Genomic DNA, 12,896 nt, shown 5'->3' on the forward strand with positions numbered 1-12,896 from the left:
TATTATGGCGTCTCAGCCTAGTGCCCACACGGTCTCCTCTGGTAGTGTAGGTGCAGCAAACAGTAGGCAGCAGCCGCAGACAGAGCCTTCATCTGAAGGCACCCTCTCCCATACTGGAGGGCCTGGGACTGTAACCTCATTAAACAAACCTTCACAGAAGAAATCACCAATTTGGAAATATTTTACCGTCTCAAACGTTGATCCTCTGATTGTCATTTGTACTATTCCAGGGTGCGGTGTCAGGATGCGCAGAGGGAAAAAATTGTCAAACGTGGGAACAGGTGCACAACACTCCCACCTAAAAAACTACCACAAGAGGCAGTATAACCTTATCCAAGAAGTTCTAGAGGGCAGAAAAAGCAAAGAGAGTAATACTGTACAGTCCCATTCGCCGACGCCTTCCCTTTCTTCTCCAGCGTCTGACATTGTCCCGCCTCTTCCAACTAGGTTTCCCTCTGCAACACAGTCAGGTGACAGAGGCCAGACTACATCCTCCTCCATTGCACGATCCTCATCATCTCGCAGCACCCAGCCCTTGATCAGCGAGGTAATGCGACCGTCAAGGCCACCACTTCCCTCCAATCGTAGAATCCGTAGGCTAAATGGCCTATTGGCACAGGCTATGGCCCAGCAGCTGCTGCCCTACTCTATTGTGGAGGAGGGGTCCGCTATTCGCCAATTACTTGAGTATGGAATACCAGAATGGCGGATCCCAAGTCGCCATTATTTTTCTAAGACCGGGGTCCCTGCTCTGTATCAACACACGCTGGAGAATGTTACCCTGTCACTTGATCATGCAATAGGTGACAGGGTACATTTCACCATGGATGGATGGAGCAGCAGCCACGGGCAGGGACATTACCTCTCATTCACTGCGCATTGGGTCACCCTCCATAATCAGGAGGAGGGTTCCGGTCCTGGGCCTGTCAGTGATCTGGTTTCACCACCTCGTGGTGTCAAGGGGAACAGTTGTGCATTTCCCTGTGCCAATGTCTCTACTGGTACTGTAACCCCCACCCCCGCTAAGCGAGCACGCTGTTACACCAATGTGGCTCACCGACGCTGTCAGGCGGTGCTCCAGCTTGTGAGTGTTGGGTAACACAGACTTACTGCAGTCAACATCCTTTCCATGCTACAGCAACAGGTGCAGAAGTGGCTAACCCCACGAAGACTGCAGATTGGTCACGTCGTTTGTGACAATGCTGCAAACCTGCAGGCTGCCCTTAGAAATGGCAATATCACTCATGTGCCTTGTTTTGCACATGTACTTAACCTAGTGGTTCAGCGATTTTTGCGATCCTACCCAGGCCTGAGTGATTTGGTAAAGACTGCAAGGAGTATCGCTCTTCATTTCAAAAATTCCTCAGTTGCCAACACATTGTTCACTCAATTGCAGCGGCGCCATGGCCTGCCCCCCCACAGGCTCATGGTAGATAGTCCAACAAGGTGGAACTCCACCCTCCACATGCTGGAGAGGTTATGGGAGCAGAAAAAAGTAGTAACTGAGTATATCCTGGAGCAAAGCACCCAGAGATCAGGTGCAAGTGCAACACTCAGATACATCACTAGGGAAGAGTGGCATATGATCCATCAGTTCTGCTATGTTTTGGCTCCATTCCATCAGGCTACTCTGATAGTGAGCAGTGAGCAAGTCAGTATTAGTAATGTGCTCCCTCTTGTGTTCATTCTGGATGAGTCACTCACTAGCCTGTTGACAGCTGGAGAGGATGCCCTTGCTGCGATGGAGCAACAACACTCACTCCAAAGCAGCCAGTCTCAGCCACAGGTGGAGGATGAGGATGTAGATGTTGTGGAGGATTTCCTGGAGGTGCCTGAGCATGATGAGGAGGGAGAGCAGAGTAGTGCGTCATCTCTGGTTCATGGTTGGGGTGAAACTGTAATGCAAGATGAACATCAGGATGATTTTACAGTTTTAAGTACACGTGGGGAGGAGGATGTGGAGGAGCAGGCTCTGGTCTTCCCAATGGCTGGTCACATGAAAAGATGCTTCCAAAGGGACCCCCGGATACGCAATATTAAAGGGAAGGTTCAAGCAAAATAAAAAAATGAGCTTCACTTACCTGGGGCTTCTACCAGCCCCATGCAGCCATCCTGTGCCCTCCTAGTCACTCACTGCTGCTCCAGTCCCCCGCTGGCAGCTTGCCGACCTCGGAGGTCGGCGGGACGCATTGCGTACATTTTTACGCATTCCCGCTAGTGCAGGAACATTAACACATACATTTTTACGCATTACTGGTTCAATGCAGAAAAATTAACGTGTTGAACCAGTAACGCGTAAAAATGTATTTGTTCATGTTCCTGCACTAGCGGGAATGCGTAAAAATGTACGCAATGCGTCCCGCCGACCTCCGAGGTCGGCATGCTGCCAGCGGGGGACTGGAGCAGCAGTGAGTGACTAGGAGGGCACAGGATGGCTGCATGGGGCTGGTAGAAGCCCCAGGTAAGTGAAGCTCATTTTTTTATTTTGCTCGGACATTCCCTTTAAGGAGAGGGAAGAGTATTGGTTGGCCACCCTCTTAGACCCGCGCTGCAAGGGTAAGCTTGTTCAATTCATTCCTTCCAGCCGGCAGGAGGAGAGGATGGGTGAGCTACAGCAGGCCCTCGTCCAGCGTCTGTTAGCGGCTTTTCCAATGCCTCAAAGCCCAGCTATCCTCACTCACCCTACGCAGCAGGTGTCTGTGCCAAGCAGAGCCAGTAGACCAGGAGACCTGTTTGGTGCCATGAGGCAATTTTATGGTTCAGATCAGCCTGCTGCAGCAGCAGCAGTACCAGGAAGTCAGGAGCAGCGGCTTCATCGTATGGTTGCTGACTATATGGGGTCACTCAGTGCACCAGACAGCATGCGCACAGAGGACCCCATGGAGTATTGGGCCGCCAGACTTGATACCTCTCGTGAGCTGGCTCAGTATGCCCTTGAACTCCTTTCATGCCCACCTTCCAGTGTCATATCAGAGCGGACATTCAGTGCGGCAGGCGGTGTGGTCACGAATAAGCGATCCCGTTTGTCCACGGATTCGGTGAACAGACTAACATTTCTAAAAATGAACCAGTCCTGGATTGCCAGTGACTACTTGGGTCCTCCTGTCATATCAAGGGACAGAATGGGTGCACATTAAATTCCCTCTCCACCGCTAGTCCTGTTTTTATTCTTAGCAGTGTTCCCACCATTAGGAAGCTCGGGGAAAAATTTTTTTTTGCCAAAAAACTGTTGATCTTAATAATGGTGTTGTCATCACCATATCCATAAACCAAAAAGCAGCTTTGGTTCGTCACAGCGGTGTTCCCACCATCAGGATTCACTGCCCCCCACCACCCCCCACCACCACCACCACCACATAAACCATAACTATAGCCTGTTGCTGTCATTCATCTCAGTGTTACCACCATCAGGGTGCTCTGCTGAATACAATTTTATACAAAAACCTGCTGCTGTCTTTCATACTAGTGTTTTGTTGCTACTCCCCTCTCATTGCTAAGATTATTATTATTTTTTTACACTTTTGACAAATGTCCTGGGAATGAGGGTGATGGTCTATGTCTAGGCTGAGCCACTGCTCCCCTCCTTGTGTCACAGATTAATAGTCTGTTAATTTACACTATAAGTGTCCTGGGAATGAGGGTGACGGTCTATGTCTAGGCTGAGCCGCTGCTCCCCTCTTTGTGTCACAGATTAATAGTCTGGTAACTTACACTATAAGTGTCCTGGGAATGAGGGTGATGGTCTTTGTCTAGGCTGAGCCGCTGCTCCCCTCTTTGTGTCACAGATTAATAGTCTGTTAACTTACACTATAAGTGTCCTGGGAATGAGGGTGATGGTCTATGTCTAGGCTGAGCCGCTGCTCCCCTCTTTGTGTCACAGATTAATAGTCTGTTAACTTACACTATAAGTGTCCTGGGAATGAGGGTGATGGTCTATGTCTAGGCTGAGCCGCTGCTCCCCTTTTTTGCTAAGATAATTAGTTTGTTAAATGAGTCCAGAAATGTCATTAGAATGAGGGTGATGGATGGTCTAGGCTGAGCCGCTGCATCCCCCTGTTGTTTATGACTTTTTTTTTTTTCTTCCATATATCCGGTTTGAAGTTGTTTATTAAGCACATAGGATTAAAAAAATAAAATTATTTACAAAAAACAAAAACAAAAAAAACACACACAAAAAAAAGAAAAGACGAAAAAAAAAATATTAAAAAATAAAAAATAAACTGAGCATAGCTGCTACCTCCACGTGGTGCCTGGTGGAAACGGCGAAAGCTGGCAAAATGCAGTATCGAAATACAGCAAAATTTTCCAATTGTGTCAGGAGAAAAATGTGTCTATACAATGTCTGTAATGTATATAGTCATGTGCCATGTATAACATACCATATCGCCGTAGACAGCTGAAGGGGACAACAAATATTTCTCTGCCCAGGGCAACCACGACCCTAGAGCCACCCCCGCTGTAGATTTTGTACTCCAATATTTCTTCACATCGATTTCTCCACCATCAGGGTGCTGTGTTTTAAAGAATGTTATCCAGAAAACTGCTGCTTATTGGTTGAGATGATGTGTGGCCAGCCATGGTTGTTGTAATATTGTATTTAAACATGGTCATTCAGTGATTCAGTGCCTGTTATAGTATGTAGCTGGTCCTGTGCTGCTGGGTGTGGTCTCATTATCTTTTCTTGTTGCTGAACCTTGCCTGAACTTGTATTACCTTTGAGGCTGCATGTATTGATCTCAGAATTGCCTTTACCTATCCTGTGATTGACCCCTTGTGTACTGCAATACCTCACCTGTGTATGACCCTGAATTCTTATTGGTTTGGCCCAGTCTTACGATTTTGTACCTAAATTACCTGATGTACTGTGTATGCCCCTGGCCATGTTTGTGACCTTGCCTGACCATTTATCCCCAGATTCTGTGGTTTTCCTTGTCCTTCAACCTATCAGCCTTTGCACATTGCACACTCATATATATTTGAAACCTTGAAATTATCATAAAAATATCTTGTGTTATTAACAGAGGGTTAAAGGACAACTGTAGTGAGAGGTATATGGAGGCTGCCATATTTATTTCCTTTTAAGCAATACCAGTTGCCTGGCAGCCCTGTTGATCCTCTGCCTCTAATACTTTTAGCCATAGACCCTGAACAAGCATGCAGCAGATCAGGGGTTTCTGATATTCGTGTCAGATTTTTTTACAAGAATAGCTGCATGCTTGATTCTGTTTTCATTCTGATACTACTGCAGCCAAATAGACCAGCAGGGCTGCCAGGCAACAGGTTTTGTTTTGAAGAAACACATTTATCAGCCTCCATATACCTCACTACAGTTGTCCTTTAAGCATGGTCACTGTGTCCAAGGCGATGTTCCTATCCGCCTCTGGAATTTTTTTCATTTGTACACTGCCTGCTTCTCCTGCATTATGGTGGTGATGGTCACTCTGACCGAGCCGATGCTCCCCCCCCCCCCCCACTGTTAGTTTATGCGATATATGTACCACTGCCTCATCTCCACTTCAAATAACAAAAAGAGGCTAAAATTTGCACGAGCTCACCAAAATTGGACAGTTGAAGACTTGAAAAGTGTTACCTGGTCTGATGAGCCTCCACAGAGTCACAATGTGGCGTAAACACAATGAGAACATGGATCCATCATGCCTTGTTACCACTATGCACACTGTTGGTGGTGGTGTAATGGTGTTGGGCATGTTTTCTTGGCACAGTTTAGGCACATTAGTGCCAAATGGGCATAGTTTAAATGCCACGTAGAATTAAGGCAGTTCTGAAGGCGAAAGGGGGTCAAACACTGTATTACTATGGTGCTCCTAATAATCCTTCAGTTAAATGTATACTGAGAAGTGACAACGATCTCTATGCTCTAAAAGATACACAACAGTATAATAACCTTTAAACAAAATGTTTTTATTTGTTACAGCTGATACAAATCGTAAAATAAATCTGCACAGCTTCTACTTCCTGATTCATGGAAGCAGACATATTGGGCTCGATTCACAAAGCGGTGCTAACCCAGTTAGAGACTTTAGGCGTGATAACCATTGCACCACGCTGGTGAAAAGCCAGTTTAGGCATAAGTTTAGGTGTGATAATTTTAGGTGTGATAAGTTTAGGCATGCTAAGTTTAGATAAGTGTAGATAGCGTGCAAAGTCCCGCACGCAAAGCAGCGCCATTAAACTATATGCAAAGTGCACCAGACTTTTCTAGCGCAAAACTTTTGATCAGCTGTGCACTGCGGTGCTAACGCAGTTGGTGCTTAAACTTATCATGCCTAAACTTATCACTCCTAAACTTATCATGCCTAAACTGAGTTTAGGTGTGATAAAGGGCTTTTCACCAGCGTGCTAACTGTTAGCACCGCTTTGTGAATCAGGCCCATTGTGTAAAGAGGAACTCCAGTGAACATTTTTACTGTTGGCAGGTGATGTAGCTGCTGCATGGTTTTTGGCAGTTGGAAACAGCTGGAAACAGCTATTTCCCACAATGCAGCAAGGTTCACAGACAGGAAACTGCCAATAGTACGTACTTTTATTGTTTCTTGTGGGAGGGGTTTCACCACAATATCAGCCACACAGCGCCCCCTGATGGTCTGTTTGTGAAAAGGAATAGATTTCTCATGTAAAAGGGGGTATCAGCTACTGATTGGGACAAAGTTAAATTTTTTATAACAAAAAAAACTATTTACAATACAAAAAAAAAAAAAATTATGCGTCAGGTCTCCCCCCGACGCCCATCAGCTGAGCAAACAGCTCCTCATGCCGGGCGGACCTTTCTCGCAGCTCCAGGACCTGCTGCTTTAGAATGGGAATTCCCCGCACCTTCCTCCTCAGTCTCCGCAGTTCTCCTCTCACCCTGAGGTGAGAGGCTAGAGAAACTGTTGAAAAAAATGGGGAAAATAGGTTAACCAGTTGATATACAATGATTATACTTTTTATATGAAACAATACCACCATTACACTAATAAATTTAGTTAATCATGTGATTGATATAATGTGTTTGGTTTGGTTTCTTTGGGGAAAAAAAAAATAACCTGTAATGCATAGCTTACACAATAACATTTAGGGCCCGTTTCCACTAAAAAAGTGATGCTGATGCGGCTACCTTGTGAAGGAAAGCAGAAGTGATTTCATACGACATCACTTCTGCATCTCCTGATGAGGAAGTGAATAGAGGAGATGGGACACGGGCGCAGGCAGATGCAGCTGTGCGAGAATCTGTAGCATGCTCCACATTCTTGGATCACTACACCGCTCCGCATAACCCGCATGCAATGAAAATTGTTCCACTACCATGCATTGGTTTCAGGACAGCCATGGTGGTATGCGGCTATGTAGCCACATCGCACTTAAAGAGAATCTGTATTGTTAAAATCGCCCAAAAGTAAACATACCAGTGCGTTAGGGGACATCTCCTATTACCCTCTGTCACAATTTCGCCGCTCCTCGCCGCATTAAAAGTGGTTAAAAACAGTTTTAAAAAGTTTGTTTATAAACAAACAAAATGGCCACCAAAACAGGAAGTAGGTTGATGTACAGTATGTCCACACATAGAAAATACATTCATACACAAGCAGGCTGTATACACCCTTCCTTTTGAATCTCAAGAGATCATTTGTGTGTTTCTTTCCCCCTGCAGCTATCTTCCACTGAAGTGTCAGGCTGTTTCTTCCTGCAGAGTGCAGACAGCTCTGCCTGTATGTAATTCATTAGTATGTGAAAGCCCAGCCAGCTCAGAGGAGGATTTATCCAGCTTCTAAAAGATAAGAGAGAAGCTGCCCTAATCTAAATAATAGACAGGCAGTGTGCAGAGAGGGGCCTGTAGGGGGGAGATGCATCACAGAACCACAACACTGAAGAACTTGGCAGCCTTCCAGACACAGGCTGACAAGGCTGACAAGAGAGAGATAAGTTGATTTATTACAGAGATGGTGATAGTAGAACGTGCTGCAGTAAGCCAGAACACATTAGAATAGCTTTTGGAACTTGTAGGATGATAAAAAACAGGATGCAATTTTTGTTACGGAGTCTCTTTAAAGGATACCCGAACTGAAATGTGACATGATGAGCTAGACATGTGTATGTACAGTGCCTAGCACACAAATTACTATGCTGTGTTCCTTTTTTTTCTTTCTCTGCCTGAAATAGTTAAATATCAGGTATGTAAATGGCTGACTCAGTCCTGACTCAGACAGGAAGTGACTACAGTGTGACCCTCACTGATACGGAATTCCAACTATAAAACACTTTCCTAGCAGAAAATGGCTTCTGAGAGCAAGAAAGAGGTAAAAAAGGGGAATTTCTTATCAGTGAGGGTCACACTGTACTCACTTCCTGTCTGAGTCAGGACTGAGTCAGCCACTTAACTATGCTGTGTTCCTTTTTTTCTTTCTCTGCCTGAAAGAGTTAAATATCAGGTATGTAAGTGGCTGACTCAGTCCTGACTCAGACAGGAAGTGAGTACAGTGTGACCCTCACTGATAAGAAATTCCCCTTTTTTACCTCTTTCTTGCTCTCAGAAGCCATTTTTTGCTAGGAAAGTGTTTTATAGTTGGAATTCCGTATCAGTGAGGGTCACACTGTAGTCACTTCCTGTCTGAGTCAGGACTGAGTCAGCCATTTACATACCTGATATTTAACTATTTCAGGCAGAGAAAGAAAAAAAAGGAACACAGCATAGTAATTTGTGTGCTAGGCACTGTACATACACATGTCTAGCTCATCATGTCACATTTCAGTTCGGGTATCCTTTAATGGAAACAGGCCCGGACTTGAGATACCAAATGTGGGATATTAATTATAAAGATTTTCACCATATTGGGGTGATCTGCGGCGTGCCGCTCGCCGTTGGCTGTGGTGGGAAGGCCCTGGCGAGTAAGATCTGGAGCAGCTGGGTCTGGCCACTCTGCGGTGTCGCCGCTGGCCCTGGGGCTGTGCAGGGGGTGGTGGAGCATTTCCAGCTGTAATTAAAAATAATACATAATATATTGTGAAACATATATGTCATAAAATGGATAAAAGGGATTAACTGTTTAGTCGAAGTACAATTATTTTTATTAGTATTTTCAAAAATCATTAGAAAAGATCCTACTTTATTTAAATCCTTATGACCAGCCAAGCATTGTGGGAAACACATAGTACTTATAGTACACGCCTCCAATGAATGTGGCCAGGCAATTTGCATGACAACGTATGCAAATTCCTCAGCAAGCACAAGCTGCAAAACTGACAGAAGGTCTCCTTTCCAGAGTCCTGCAGCATGCAAACCTAAACAATGGTCAAAAGGCTGCCTGCCTGCGCAGGCAGCTAAGCGGATTCTCACACCAAGCCTATAGGAGCATGAGAGGTGCTGCACAGAAGAATGGGCAAAATTTGACAACGATAGGTCTGCCAAGCTTGTGGCATCATATGCAAAAAAGACTTAAGGCTGTAATTGCTGCCAAAGGTACATCAACAAAGTTTTGAGCAAAGGCTGATAATACATAAGTACAAGTTATGTCTTATTTTTTTTCAAAGTAATTTTATTTTAATAACTTTTTAAAAAGCTCAAGTAAACTTTATCAATATTGTCCTTATGGCGCGTTGTGTGTAGAATTCAGAGGGAAAAAAATAGTCATTTTGGAAATACGTGCGTAACAAGATGCACTGTATTATATACACACACACTTCTATTATAATAATAACAGCCAATGGCATTTTGCATAGGATCAATAGATACAGTGCATAACATCCAAAATAGACATACATATAGTAATACTATGATGACTTACATTGCATTTCAGCGATTACTCTCGCCACAAAATCGTGGTCCCTCCTCTTGAGGTCAGACCACAGAATCTGGACCTTCTGTGCGCTGAGGACACAGTTGTATTGTGTCCGCATGATTTGCTGCACACTCTGAATCAGAGCATGCTTTGCCTGCCTGGTGTAGAGATCATAATGACCTCTGTGGAAGGTCTGTAAAAGAAATATAACAGTATTAATACCAACTATATGTATTATACAATAGTTAATTAATATTTTTCTTACTCACAACTTAATGAACCACACATGTAAAATATGATAGTATTGCTAATTACAGGGTTTACAAATTGTGTCCAATTGGAACTACATTCAATTCGATTTGCCATTGTTTTGCAATGGCAAATTGAATTGAATCGAATACCAATCGGACATGTCGGATTAAATCGGATCGTAAATAGAACCGTAATCGAATTTCACAAAGAATCGTATCATGTAGATTGGGGTTAGGGGACTGAGCCCACTAACGCAGTTGTGCGCAGTTTTGTCCACTTTTCAGAAACACATCAATGTTACAGATGCTGAAAAGCGGACACAACTATGTACAACTGCGTTAGTGGGCTCAGGCCCTAAGTAAGCAGCCTGTCCCCCCTTCCTTTCCCGTCCACCTCTCCTTTACTATCTGGAGTCAGGCAGCCCCTCCTCCACCACCACTGTCCCCTGATAGCTGATTGCCCTGATCACAGTTAAAGGGACCTGCGAGGTCCCCCTGCACCCTCCTGGTACCTTCTGTGGTCCTGTTCCCGGCAACTTCAGCTGAAGTCTCCCGCGTGTTTCATCATACTGGGCAGCGTAAGAGTCCCACACATGCATGGTTCAGTCTTACAGAACCGCGCATGCACAACATAGAGAACTGCACTTGCATGGGCGAACTTGCCGGGGACAGGACCACGGAAGGGACCAAGGAGGATACTGGGGAACCTTGCAGGCTATGGGGGGGGGGGGGGGGGGGAGGAGAAAACACCAAGTTAGTCCAAATTTCATTTTCATGCAAAGTTCATAGTCAATAATAACAAAATCTATGGAAATTACTTACAATTTTTTTTTTTATATTGTACGCATGCTGATGGACAGTTTGCAGGGCTGCAACTTGCAAGTGGTCTACAAAAATGCTTACAATATAAAGAAACACTTGAAGGAATACTGTAAGGGGGTCGGGGGGGAAATGAGTTGAACTTACCCGGGGCTTCCAGCCACTCACCGATGCTCCGGCCCCACCTCCGGTTCACTTCTGCAATTTCAGACTGAAAACCACTGCGCCTGCGTTGCCATGTCCTCGCTCCAGCTGATGTCACCAGGAGCGTACTGCACAGGACCTGTATGGTCTGTGCCTGCGCAGTACGCTCCTGGTGACATCAGCGGGAGCGAGGACACGGCAACGCAGGCGCAGTGGTTTTCAGTCTGAAATTACGGAGCATCGGTGAGTGGTTGTGCTGGCACAGGATGTCTGCGTGGGACTGTCACAAGAGCCCCACTGGCCGTGAACACGCAAAACCGTCCGATCCGATTCTAGCACACAGATTGAGAGCTATGGACGCAATCTGCGTAGAATTGGCGGAGTTTGAGCGTCACGACGCAGTAGGGAGCCTGTGAGGTTACGAAAATACACTTTTACTCCAACCCAGGGGTAGATTTGCCACCATCTCTGTTTTCTATCAGCCCAGAGAAAACTGCTAACTGGCTATAGACCTGTGAAACAAACAACCGGTTAAAACTGTGCAATTCCTATCTATCTATCAAAACAGTAGCGTCCCTTCGGAAGTTTAGGTCTCGTCTGTGTATACTGAATAGAAGGTTTTACTGAGAGGTAAAGACCTTTTAAAAAGCCTTTATTTGTTACAATATAAATAATTAATATATACAGACAATCGTGAACAATTAAACGATGAGGGACAGTGATAACACAGTACATAAAAGAAAAAGGGATAAAAAGAACGAATACTTATGATTCTGTGGAAAGTCCGTTCGGGAAAAGACAAAGTTCCTTTGTTGCAGTTAGTTCGCAATATGGCCGAACCACATGGCCGTTGCTCCGCCTGCAAGATGGCCACTGCTATTTCCCCAAGCAGTGGCAGTCTTTTCGGTATGATGGAAAGTGGGGGAATTGGCTGGGGGTCCTCATGCAATCGGTTTTGAGCACTGACATTTCTGGGCGGAGTCTCAAGCTCAGCCCAGGGGCGTGTCAGGCAGTGAGTTCTCAGGGGAGGAACTTCCAGCCATCCACAAAATATGTCCAATTTCATACCCCGCCGGAGTTTTGTCGCACATGCAAACCGATTTCATATTCAGATTGGGCTGAGAATACACGTTCATAGGACATCAAACTTGCAATATTTGGGGCGCACGGGGACCCCATTATTCATATCTCAGCCCCTGCTCGGGTTACCTGGCTATGTCTAGTATCACCATATTCTCCAGAATTAGGGAAACAAAATTATGTAATTTTCATATTCCTCCCATGGATGGTATTTGCAAAATGTGACAAAGTTATCAACACCATGCATTCCATACTCAGTTTAGTCGGTGCCGTCAAGACTGGGAGGAATGTAGGTGTCAATAGACCTCATGCTGTGCTAGCTTCCCCTGTTGAATAGACTCTGTTGGTATTTCAGCTCTGCCCAATTAGCACATTAGTGTCACCAGAGCTTTTCCGGGAGCCTTAACAGGATTTCTTGCTAAACCAGGTTGCTTTAGCCATATGCTAACGCAGGCCCATTCAGCCCTCATGGCAAAAGGGGGGGGAAGGCAGGAAGGAAAAACTTCTATTTTAAAAATAAAGAATGTCAGTTTTCCGATCACGGTTGCGATCGGACAATCGGCCGCGAATCCTCGGACGACTGGGCGTCGCCCGGCGTCACACCTCCCCCTTCCCGAGCTCTGCTCAGGGAGGTGTCAACAGGACGCCTTCCGTAGCAGCTATTGGCGCTGTTGGGTCGGGTTCCCCCTGACACCGCGACAGCCCATCAGCGTTTTGGTGTCGGCTGCCTGCTTTGTGTTGGATCGTAAAGTCGTACTGCTGCAATGACAGGCTCCACCGTAGGAGCTTGCCGTTGGTTCCAGCAGTACGGTTTAGCCAACTCAGG

The sequence above is a fragment of the Hyperolius riggenbachi genome, chromosome 8, assembly GCF_040937935.1.
Source record: "Hyperolius riggenbachi isolate aHypRig1 chromosome 8, aHypRig1.pri, whole genome shotgun sequence".
Classification (NCBI taxonomy): Eukaryota; Metazoa; Chordata; class Amphibia; order Anura; family Hyperoliidae; genus Hyperolius; species Hyperolius riggenbachi.